The sequence below is a fragment of the Amblyraja radiata genome, chromosome 14 (assembly GCF_010909765.2).
Source record: "Amblyraja radiata isolate CabotCenter1 chromosome 14, sAmbRad1.1.pri, whole genome shotgun sequence".
Lineage (NCBI taxonomy): Eukaryota > Metazoa > Chordata > Chondrichthyes > Rajiformes > Rajidae > Amblyraja > Amblyraja radiata.
The window spans coordinates 55,584,242-55,597,337 of NC_045969.1; positions in this window are offsets into that span (position 1 = coordinate 55,584,242).

The window sequence follows — 13,096 nt, forward strand, 5'->3', positions numbered from 1 at the left end:
GACCCTGAATTAATTGACCCTAAATAAATTCTCCAAGGATCGCTCTGCAAAGTGCCTGTTCTTACCCAGCCTAAATGCCCATGATTTCAGTCTGTGATAAAACCATCCTACAAAGTACGCAAATCAGTACCGCTTAGTCTGTTTTTGCCATAGAATGATCTTAACTCCAAGTTTTCACTTAAAAAGAAAAATGGCAAGTTTGGTTGTCTTTGATTGGCAGTTACCTGGGCTTGTGGGCTTGAGTTACAGCGAGAGGGTGGATAGGCTGGGACATTTTATTTTGGAGTGTAGGGGGCTGAAGAGTGAACAAGATCTTGAGGGGCATGGATAAAGTGAACACTCACAGTCTTTTACGGCATGGTAGAGTTGGGCTGAAGGGCCAGACTGGTCCCATTTGCCCACGTTTCGTCCATATCTCTCAATGCACCTTTTTAATGTCATATAATTCAGCCAGCCACAATCTGCATTGTAGAACAGTACAGCACAGTACAGGCCCATCAGCCCACAATGTCCGTGCAGAACACAACGCCAAGTTAAACTCCTATCTGCCTGCGCGTGATCCATATCCCCCCATTCCCTGCATATCCACGTGTCTCTCCTCTTAAACGCCACTGCCGTCTCTGGCTCGAGTGGTAAAATGGCCCATTCCTGCTCTCGTTTCTTTCCCCAGTAGAATTCATGGTTCCCTTCTCCTCCCTCACTTTCACTGCGTGTTTATGAGGCTATCGGAAACCATCCGTCAATGTTCCTCTGGAATATAATTTCCCTTTGAGACGGGAGAGTGTGTACATGCATAATGTCTGCATGGGTACAGTGTTGAGTTATGGTCATGTCTTTCAACCCATTGCAACTATGTGGCGAATATACAATATTCTTTAGCAGTCTGACTTTCATAACATTTTACAACTTTCATTTAATAAATATCCCAAGACACTTCTCAGAGCAAAACCAAGCAATGATGAATATGTGGAATGGTGGAACGCTGGTTGTTACCTATCTTTTCATTAAATGCCTCAATGCTGTACGGACTGTTAAGCTGAATACATCTTGTCTGCTGTGATCCTATCTTCCCCTCTTTATTTGGATCTTTTATCAGTGATTTTCTCAGTCAGCTTGCATCAATCAAGGCAAACCTGTTGTAAACTAAATGCAGCATTGACACCAGGTTCTGCATCGTCTAGTGGTGCCTGCATTTAATAATAGTAAACAGGGTTCCCAAGCAGAAAATTGAAAGGAAAAGAGAATTGACTATCAGTTCACCCCGGGAAAATGAATCATTTGGAGACATTTTTAGCGTGAGGCTAATACAAATTCTGAATGTTACAAATGTAAACACTGAGGACTGCAGACGCTGCACTACGAAACAGGGTACCGAGTGCTGTAGTAACTCAGCGGGGTCAGGCAGCATTCCCGGAGAACGTGTATCGGGTCAGGTCAGAACGTTTAAGAAGGAAATGCAGATGCTGGAAAATGGAAGGTAGACAAAAATGCTGGAGAAACTCAGCAGGCGAGGCAGCATCTATGGAGCGAAGGAAATAGGCAACGTTACTGTAGGTGGAAGGGGGCATGAGCAAAGATCCTATATTAATATATATGCTGTAGGATCTTTGGGCATGAGGAAGGGGAAAGGGAGAAATAGGTGCTCGTCCAGGTGGGGCACTGGGAGGAGAAGAGGGGTGGGGAAGAGGGGAGGTGAAAGAGGGGGGGGGGGAGGGAAGAGGGGAGGGAAGAGGGGGGGGGAAGAGCGGGGGGAAGAGGAGGGGGGGAGAGGAGGGGGGGAAAAGAGGGGGAGGGGAAAGAGGGGGTGCGGAAGAGGGGGGAAGAGGGGGGAAAGAGGGGGGGAAGAGAGGGGGGGAAGAGGGGGGAGGGAGGGGGAAGAGGGGGGGGGGGAAGGGTGGGCGAGGGGGGAAGGGGAAAGAGGGGGGAGAGTTATTGGAGCATCCAATGTTCATGGCATTGGGTTGTAAGGCCTGCATGCAAGCAGCACACAGCAAGAAACACGGCTGTAGGTACATTGAGGCTGAAGGTGGGTTTGAATGGGATTGGAGTTGGACTGCATTGGCAATGTCCCTCTTGGACTGAGAATGTCGTTAGCATCAGATACATTCCACGTTCGGTCAGCCTTTAGAGATACAATACAGAAACAGTCCCTTCAGCCCCCCCGCATTACACCAACCTTCACACATGAGGGACAATTTTACAACTTACCAAAGCCAATTAAGCTACAAACCGGTATGTCTTTGGAGTTTGGCTGGAAACAGGAGCACCCGCGGAAAACCCAGGTGTCACAAGACCCAGGGAGAACGTACAAAACGGAGAGTATCTGTAGCCAGGATTGAACCCGGGTCTCTGGCGATGAAAGGCAGCAACTCTCTCACCGCGCCAGGTGCTTTGTGAACCAAATGGGATGTTGGGCTAAACCAGCGTTCATCAATAGTCAACAGTGCTTCATTTGGCACAGTGAAATTCATTTTGCACATATTACACACGCGGGCGCTGCCATTCTTGGCGCCATTATTCAAAGTCCAAAGTCCGGTCGACCCATGGGCTTGCTGTACTGAAGCAGTTCCCACCAACTGATGTCCTTCCTTCTCCTCTCCTCTCCTGGTCATCTTTGTGCCCCAGGGGCGCCCCCTGCAGCCTACCTGAAGGTACTGGAGGCGTTACCCCGGTTCACCCTTCTTGCTCCTCAAGCCCGACTTCTCCTCGTTACGCCGTCTGCCGAGCCTTCTGGCTGTAACATAAGATCATAAGTGATAGGAGCAGAATTAGGCCATTCGGCCCATCAAGTCTGCTCTGCCATTCAATCATGGCTGATCTATCCCCCTTTCTCCTGCCTTCTCCCCATAACCCCTCACACCTTGTAGCACTCAAGAATCTACTTATCTCTGCCTTAAAAATATTCACTGACTTTGCCTCCACAGCCGTCTGTGGCAATGAATCCCTCAGATTCACCGCCCTCTGACTAAATACATTCTTCCTCATCAGTCATCATAGATGATCGTAGTGCCATCATAGATGAGGCTCTCACTCAGGTCTCCTCGATATCCCACAGCTCCGCTCTTACTCCCCCAGTCGCAACAGGGACAGAGACCCCCTAGTCCTCGCCTTCCACCCCATCAGCCGTCACATACAGCAGATAATCCTTCAACATTTTCGCCACCTCCAACGGGATCCCACCACTAGCCACATTTTCCCATCTCCCCTTTCCGCAGAGACCGTTCCCTCCGCAACTCCCTGGTTAACTCGTCCCTTCCCACCCAAACCACCCCCTCCCCAGGTAGTTTCCCCTGCAACCACAGGAGTTGCAACACCTGTCCCTTTACCTCCTCCATTGAATCCGTCCAGGGACTCCGACAGTCCTTTCTGGTCGGAGATGCGGCTTTTCTCCGAGCAGCATCTTTGCCCCTTCTTCGCGGCCTACCAACGGGACTGGAGCGGCGTTTCCTGCCGGGACCGGCCAGAACCTCAGCTTCGGCGGCAGCACAGCGCTGAAGCACCATCGCGGGGCGGGCGATGCCTTACCTGGGTCGCCGTGTAGTAAGCTCCGGAGTGCTGAGACCGCCGACTTCTACATCGCGGAGCTGTGGTCGCAGAGCGTCCAGCTGCGGACGGCACTGGGTTTAAACACCGCGGAGTCTGGGATCTTTTGCCGAGATCGCCAGTGTTCGAGCTCCGACCAGCGCAGCCTGTGGACTTCGGGAGCCGCGGTCTCCGGGGAGGAAGCGGCCATTCCAGACATTCCAAGCCGCTGAGAGTGTTCTCCCGATGCTTAGGCTCCATCATCCGGCGCGAGGGCCTATAACATCGACTACGGAGGCCTCGATAGGCTCGACCATGGGTGATCAAGAGGAAGAGGACTGGACTTTGTTGCCTTCCCTCACAGTGGGAACCATTATGGGGGGATGTTTTTATGTTCAATGTTAAATTCTTTGATGTGTTTTATTTTTATTGGTATGCTGCAAATGGCAACTCAAATTTCACTACACCAATTGGTGTGTGTGACAATAAATGTCCTTTGTCCTTCGAGGTGAGGCAGAGGTTCACTTGCACCTCCTCCAACCTCATCTACTGTATCCGCTGTTCCAGGTATGAACTATATATTGGCGAGACCAAGCGCAGGCTCGGCAATCGTTTCGCTGAACACCTCCGCTCAGTTAGCCTAAACCTACACAATCTCCCGGTTGCTAAATATTTTAACTCCCCCTCCCATTCCCACACTGACCTCTCTGTCCTGGGCCTCCTCCGTTGTCAGAGTGAGGCCCAGCACAAATTGGAGGAACAGCACCTCATTTTCGCTCGGGCAACTTACACCTCAGCGGCATGAACATTGACCTCTCGAACTGCGTTACACTTGCTTTCCCTCTCTCTGCTTCCGAGTTGTCCGACCAGTCTTACTGTCTCCGACTACATTTTATCTCCGTTTGCTTTGTTGTTAACTTCGCGAACAATGATCTATTCTACATTTTTCTTGATCACCATTCCCTTTGTCCTGCTGTCACACCTTCACACTTCTTTATCTATGTATCTCTCTCTCCTCTGTCTGAAGGGTCTTGACCCGAAACGTCACCCATTCTTTCTCTCCAGAGATGCTGCCTGTCCCGCTGAGTTGCTCCATCTTATTGTGTCTATCTTCGGTTTAAACCAGCATCTGCAGTTCTTCATAGCTACAACTTACCCATTAGTAATGTTCAGTCCCAAGTATGAGGAGGCTCAGTGCTTATGTCCTGGAGAGTGAGCAGTCTCTCTCCATCCTCCTCATCTGCTTCATAAAAGAATGTCCTTTAATTCTGCGGTTATGACCTCTAGTCCATGGCTCTCCCACTAGTGGAAACATCCTCTCCACATCCACTCTGTCCAGGCCTTTCACTATTCCATTAGCTTCAATGAGGTACCCCCTCATCCTTCTAAATTCCAGTGAGTAGAGGCCCAGCGCTGTTAAACACTCATCTTATGTTAGCCCATTCATTCCTGAGATCATTCTCAGAAACCTCCTCTGGGCCCTCTCCAGAGCCAGCACATCCTTTCTCAGATATGGTGCCCAAAATTGCTCACAATATTCCAAATGTGGCCTTACCTGCGCCTTATAGAGCCTCAGCATCACATCCCTGTTTACAAATCCTCGTGAAATAAATGCTAGCATTGAGTTTGTCATCCTTACTATTGATTCGACTTGCAAAGTAACTTTTTGGGAATCCTGCACCAGCACTCCCAAGTCCCTTTGCACCTCCGATTTCTGGATTCTCTCCCCATTTAGTAAGTCGTCTACGCCTTTATTCCTATTACCAAAATGCACGACTCAACACTTTGCTATGCTGTATTCCATCTGTCACTTCTCCGCCCACTCTTCCAATCTGTCCAAGTCCTTCTACAGAGTCCCTGCTTTCTCTACAGTACCGGCCCCTCCACCTATCTTCGTATCATCCGCAAACGTGGCCAAAAAGACTTCAATTCCCTCATCCAGACCATTAATATACAACGTTAGAGCAGCGGCCCCAGCACCGACCCCTGCGGAACTCCGCTAGTCACTGGCAACCAACCAGAAAAGGCCCCGTTTATTGCAACTCTTTGTCTTCTGCCATCCAGCCAACCTGATATCCACGCTAGTATCTGTCCTCTGATAGTATGTGCACTCGTCTTCCTTAGCAGCTCCACATGCAGCACCTTATCAAAGGCCTTCTGAAAAAAGGCCTTCTCACCGACCGAACATTGTGGGCCATAGCGCCTGTTCCTGTCTCTCCTGTTCTATGTTCTAAGTGTAATACAGACTTTGTTAATATTAATGGCAATAATAAACGAACAAACAAACTAACAAACCAATTACTTAGTTAGCTAACTAATGCCCCTGCCCCACTTAGGAAACCTGAACGGAAACCTCTGGAGACTTTGCGCCCCACCCAAAGTTTCCGTGTAGTTCCCGGAGGTTTTTGTCAGTCTCCCTACCTGCTTCCACTACCTGCAACCTCCGGCAACCACCTGCAACCTCCGGGAACGGCACGGAAACCTTGGGTGGGGCTCAAAGTCTCCAAAGGTTTCCGTTCAGGTTTCCTAAGTGGGACAGGGGCATAAAGAACTAACTAAGGTAGATAAAAATGCTGGAGAAACTCAGTGGGTGAGGCAGCATCTATGGAGCGAAGGAAATAGGCAACGTTTCGGGACGAAACGTTGCCTATTTCCTTCGCTCCATAGATGCTGCCTCACCCACTGAGTTTCTCCAGCAATTTTGTCTACCTTCGATTATCCAGCATCTGCAGTTCCTTCTTAAACATAAGGAACTAACTAACTAGTTCATTAACTAACTAGCAATTTAATTAACTAAAAATTGACAAATGTACATCTTAATTATTAAACTTTAAAATTAAAAAAGATCAACGAGCCTAAAAACCTGTAAATTACCCAATATTCACCTGGCAGCCATTCCTCTCCACTGATATGGATGATGCTACACCATTACATCGATGACCCCATGGACGTCCCTGGCCAGGACCTACCCCGAAAGCAGTGGACAACCCTCAACCGCTTGAGGACAGGCGTCGGACGCTATGGAGTACCGATGTAGAGGTGGGGCCTCGTGGACAGCGCCTCCTGCGCGTGTGGGGACCCAACACAGACAGTGGAGCACATAGTCACCAGTTGCCCCAAACACCGGCCACCGAATGGTGAACGAGGTCTGATTGACCTGGACGATGACAAGTTGACCTGGCTCACCTCAACGGAGCTGCAGGTCTAAAAGACAGACGACAGAAGAAGAAGAGATGGCGTTGCTATTTCTGAGCTGGGTTTGCCCTGCACAGGTAAAAAGGGATAAAGGCCAAAGGTGGGCAGGTGGGACTAGTGTAGATGGGGCATCTTACCTGCCTTGGAGGAGTTGGGCCGAAGGGCCTATTTCTGTCCTGTTTACTTTTGTTGTGTCTGTCCGAATCGATGTGCCTGTGATGCTGCTGCAAGCTAGATGTTCGTCGAACCTTTACCTCTCTGTGCTTGTGCAGGTTACAGCGAATACCTGACTTTAATGATAAAACACGATGCTGTCGAGTATTTGAATAGGGAAATTCTAAATTGTGAAATAAACTTATTCCTACAGTTAACAAAAATCCACTATTCAGTCAGAAATATTCTAGAATTTTATATGTTAAGGTGTGCGCAGGACACCTAGTAAAGGGACTGCTTGTTTAGCTCCCAGGTGGTTTAAGACGGAAGGCTGGAGCATTTGTCTGCCTCTGGAACATCTGACCGATAATCAAGGCACTTTGTTTTGTTTTGATCCCGGGGGTGTACTTGGACGATGGACACGGGGTGGGGGGGGGGGGGGGGGGGTGCAGTAGGGTTGGGGGGGACCGCTCGCTCTCCAGGACATAACCACTCAGCCCCCTCACACTTGGGACCAAACATTATTAATGGGGGAATTGTAGTTATGCCCCAAGCCATTGTAAGATTACCTGATATCACATAATACATTACATGTCCAAGGAAAATACCATTTGAGAAACAAAATTATTCATATATTTGGTTTATTACTTTACTTTTGCCGGTGCTGCAATTTTGCAGCGAGGAAATAAACGCGGCCCCTTTCATGAATCACATTTGACAGCAAATATAGAAATGTGTTTTTTATAAAATGAATGTGTCTTTCATAATCAATGGCACACACAAAGAATGTAACATGAATTTTAACCGAGAGAAATAACTGCTGTGATTCAGTGGCTACTGAAGTTCCCTGTGCGTTTTCTACAATGAGACAGCCCTTGCATACAAGCAAGGTTCAATGTAGACCTGTTATAATGTGTACAGAGGATTATCTTACATAACTAAAATGCATTTTGTGCGAGAATGCCAAAACTAATGGCCTTTTGCTGCATTGTCTATTCATTGTAGAACCGCTTCTGTGAAGCTCTGGGGGATAAATGACCACATTACAATCTAGTTGGAAAAAAAAACAATTTCTGACCATAGCAATAAGATGAGAGAGAGGAGGCTGATCTCTGCGGAACACACAGGCACCCAGGGTGAAAGTTGCTTCACCTGCACCCGTCCACTCTGTCCAGGTGAAAATAGCCGCATGGCACTTTCAGAATCTGAACTCAAAGTGCTGGAGGAACTCAGCAGGTCAGGCGTCTGTGGAGGAAATGGACGGGCGATGTTTTTGGGTCAGGACCCTTCTTTTTTTTTTTCTTTTTTTTTTTAAACAAAAAAAAAGACAGAAAGAGAATAGAAAAGAAATAGAGAGGTGTGTGATATCGGAAAGTGAGAAAGAGAAAAAGAGAGAAAAAAGAAAATAGAGAGAAAAGAAGGAGAGGTAGCAAGCAGAAGAATAAAGGAGAGATAGCTATTTGTTATTCTTGACCACCATTCACCCAGTCCTGAAACGGATCATTTCTACGTTGTGTTGCACCATATGCTTGTAAGAAGTCGACAAATGGAGACCAAATCCTTAGGAATTGGTCTGCTTTGTCTATTAGGAGGAGTCTCATTTCTTCCGACATTTCCGACATGTTTGAAATCCACATTTTAAACGTTGGTGTCGAAGTATAAGTTTTTTTGCCGTTATTAAACCACAATTAAGGAAAGATTTTTGAAACATATTCAATTTATTCTTGTCTTCCATTAATCCGAATATAATCAATTCAGCGTTAGGCTCAAGTTTTATCTTAAGTAATTTTGTGAAAATTTCAAAGATTTCACTCCAAAATGTATGTAGTTTTATACAAGAAGGACCCTTCTTCAGTGATTGGATAAGTCAAGACAAAGATCCCGGCATCTGCAGTTTCTTGTGTCTTCACTTTCAGGGTCTGAATGGATAAACTAATCTCCTTTGCCTGCACGTGATCCAAAACCCTCCATACCCTTCATATCCAAATGCCTCTTAAATGTGAGTATTGTATCTTCCTCCATCACCACCCACTGCACCCACCACCCTCCATGTAAAAAACTTGCCTGCACATCTCCTTTAAACTTTGTACCTCTAAACTTTAAACCATGCCCTCTACACTTTGACATTTCCCCCTGGCAAAAATGTTCTGACTGTCTAACCTGTCAAGATTCAAGATTCAAGAGAGTTTATTGTCATGTGTCCCAGATAGGACAATGAAATTCTTGCTTTGCTTCAGCACAACAGAATATAGACGGCATGAATACAGAACAGATCAGTGTGTCCATATACCATTATATAAATATATACACACATGAATGAATAAACAGATAAAGTGCAAATAAACAGATAATGGGCTATTAATGTTCAGAGTTTTGAATGAGTTGTGTTTAATAGCCTGGTGGCTGTGGGGAAGTAGCTATTCCTGAACCTGGGTGTTGCAGTCTTCAGGCTCCTGTACCTTCGACCTGAAGATAGCGGGGAGATGAGTGTGTGGCCAGGATGGGGTGGGTCCTTGATGATGCTGCCAGCCTTTTTGAGGCAGCGACTGCGATAGATCCCCTCGATGGTAGGGAGGTCAGAGCCGATGATGGACTGGGCAGTGTTTACTACTTTTTGTATTCTTTTCCGCTCCTGGGTGCTCAAGTTGCCGAACCAAGCCACGATGCAACCGGTCAGCATGCTCTCTACTGTGCACCTGTAGAAGTTAGAGAGAGTCCTCCTTGACATACTGACATACTGACATACGTGTGTATGTCACGTGTGACGGTGTGAAGGGTGTTGGGATGGGGGTTGGGAGATGTGTTGGGTGTAGAGGTGTGGTATACAGATACAGTGAATACAGGAACATGGCTAATAAACAAATGTTATTGAGAATTCCCATTCCCAAATCAATGCACATCACTGTAACTAACAATTAACATCTCAGAATTAAAGGACGTTCTTTTAGGAAGGAAGGTACACAAAAATGCTGGAGAAACTCAGCGGGTGCAGCAGCATCTATGGAGCGAAGGAAATAGGCAACGTTTCGGGCCGAAACCCTTCTTCAGACTGATGGGGGGTGGGGGGGGGAGAAGGAAGGAAAAAGGGAGGAGGAGGAGCCCGAGGGCGGGGGGATGGGAGGAGACAGCTCGAGGGTTAAGGAAGGGGAGGAGACAGCAAGGGCTAGCAAAACTGGGAGAATTCAACGTTCATGCCATCAGGACGCAAGCAACCCAGGCGGAATATGAGGTGCTGTTCCTACTATTTCTAGTGTTGCTCACTCTGGCAATGGAGGAGACCCAGGACAGAGAGGTCGGATTGGGAATGGGAGGGGGAGTTGAAGTGCTGAGTCACCGGGAGTTCAGGTAGGTTATTGCAGACTGAGCGGAGGTGTTCGGCGAAACGATCGCCCAACCTCCGCTTAGTCTCCCCGATGTAAATCAGCTGACATCTAGAGCAGCGGATGCAGTAGATGAGGTTGGAGGAGATACAGGTGAACCTTTGTCGCACCTGGAACGACTGCTTGGGTCCTTGAATGGAGTCGAGGGGGGAGGTGAAGGGACAGGTGTTGCATTTTAGGAAGGAGATGAGGAGAGATTTCCTTAGTCAGAGGATTGCCACAGAAGGCTGAGGAGGCCATGTGCGTAGATATTTTGTAAGGCAGAGATAGTTAGATTCCTGATTAGTACATGTGTCAAAGGTTATGGGGAGAAGGCAGGAGAATGGGATTTGGAGATAAATCAGCCATGAATGAATGGCCGAGTAGCCTAATTCTGCTCCTATCACTTATGAACTTATTCTGCAACTGTGGTTTTTCCCCCTCCTCCATCTCTTCTACTGACATGGCGTTCAAACCTAGAAAGTATATGCAATGAAGTACTGCTTTCTTAAGTTACGTTGAAGTTGAAATCTTTTCATGGTAAAGTTAATATTTTAGTAAAATATGTTCACTACTCTAAACATGTTTTCAGAAATACTCTCCTTTATGTATAATACATTTGAAAATAATAAAGATAAAAATGCAATTATTATCGTTGTGTTTGTCAATTTTTTTATCTACAGAAGTTTACTTTTCTTCCTAGATTTTTGTTAATAAAAGTAACTCTAAGAAAATATGAAGCACAACATTTAGCTATTCAATTTATTTTAACAATATATAACTTCTTGAGGAAATCAAATGGGGTGCAGCACAATAGTACAAATGACAATACTTATTTATCTGCTTCCATAATAAATCTGATGTTGTCAAAATAAGTAATATAACAATCATATTGACAACCAAGGACACGGATTACGAGGTGAACATAATAAGCGAGCTGCCTTGAAATGTTTTAGATTTTTTATTATTGAAAATTACCGATTCAACATCGTAGTCTGGTGAATGTATAACAAGGGGCAAAAATAAAGAGTGGAAGCTTCACCAGAGTTTATTAAAGTTTATTTAGATTAATTATGGTTTATGAACTGTTCCACAACTCGGGTGCTGTCTGCGTGGAGATTGCACGTTCTCCCTGTGACCGCGTGGGTTTCCTCCGGATGCTCCGGTTTCCTCCCACATCCCAAAGACATGTAGGTTTGCAGGTTAATTGGCCTCTGTAAATTGCCCCTAGTGTGTAGGGAGTGGATGAGAAATTAAATTAAATTAAATTTATTTATTTATATAGCACATTTTTAGTCAACTTGCATTGACCCCAAAGTGCTTCACATAATTACATCCACACACACAGGCAAAGGTGGGTGAAGTGTCTTGCCCAAGGACACACACAGGCAAAGGTGGGTGAAGTGTCTTGCCCAAGGACACAACGACAGTATGCACTCCAAGCGGGATTCGAACCAGCTACCTTCCGGTTGCCAGCCGAACACTTAGCCCATTGTGCCATCTGTCGTGGCATTGCATAGAACTAGTGTGAACAGATCGATTGTCAGCATGGACAAAGGCCCTGTTTCCTTGCTCTAACCTTCAATCAATCAGTCAGACATTACAATACAAAATATTCTTGTCAATTTTCTTGTGATCTTGCACTTTGAAAAGCTTTGCTTTTACATGCTGTCAGAGCAGAATACCATCATAAATACAATCAAGTCAAACTCAAGTACAATAGGTAGAGCAAAGGGGAAGACACAGAGTGCAGGAAACATCATTAAAATATTTAGAACTGGTGATTATAAGGGTAGAAAGGAGATTTAGAAGAGCAGAGCAATCATATGGAGTGATAGTAGATCCTTCTCTGAGACCAGCATGCAAAGTCACCACACACTTGGGCATCATCTTACACCCCCTAAATCATGCATCCTTTGCAATTCCCTCATTAAAATGTTTAGTTATTTGAGTCATACAGTGTGGAAACCGACCTTTAGTCCAACGCCTGTGCTGACCAAGATGCCCCATCTACACTAGCCCCACCTGTCTGCGTTTGGCCCACATCCCTCTAAACCTTCTGCTTTTATTCATAGTGGCAATCACACCCTAATGATCATGTAGGCACGTCGCTGGTGATGGCGATGACCCAACATTAGCAAACAGTTGGTCCATTCAGGGTTGGCTGCATATGTTTAATTTCCCATCTGTTTCATGACATGCCCTCATCAACATGCTATCATCTAGCTTCCAAACCAAAATAACTAATAGGAGAGTGTCCAGGAGACTTTAGTTTATTGTTATGTGTAGCGAGGTTCAGTGAAAAGCTTTTTATTACATGCTACCCAGTCAGTGGAAAGACAATAGATGATTACAGTCGAGCCATCTACAGTGTACAGATACAGGATAAAGGGAATAACGTTTAGTGCAAGGTAAAGTCCAATTAAAGATAGTCCAAGGGTCTCCAATGAGGTAGATGGTAGCTCAGGACCACTCTCTAGTTGGTGATAGAATGGTTAATTTGCCTATTAACAGCTGGGAAGAAACTGTCCCTGAATCTGGAGGTGTGTGTTTTCACACTCCTGTACCTCTTGCCTGATGGGCGAGGGGAGAAGAGGGAGTGAGCGGGGTCTTTGATTATGCAGCTGGCCTTGGAGCAATGTAAGTCGGTGGTCGGTGCTAGAACCTAGAGCCCTTGGGTAGTCTCACAAGAAAGGGAACGGAGAGGAACGGGCAGGAGCAGCAGTGATAATTTGTGGATACAGTACTAACTCGCTCATTCCAAGGGAGTTCAAAGCCTTCCCTCGTACCTAGATGCAGGAAGATTGTTCCCGACGTTGGGGAAGTCCAGGACAAGGTGTCACAGTTTAAGGATAAAGGGGAAATCC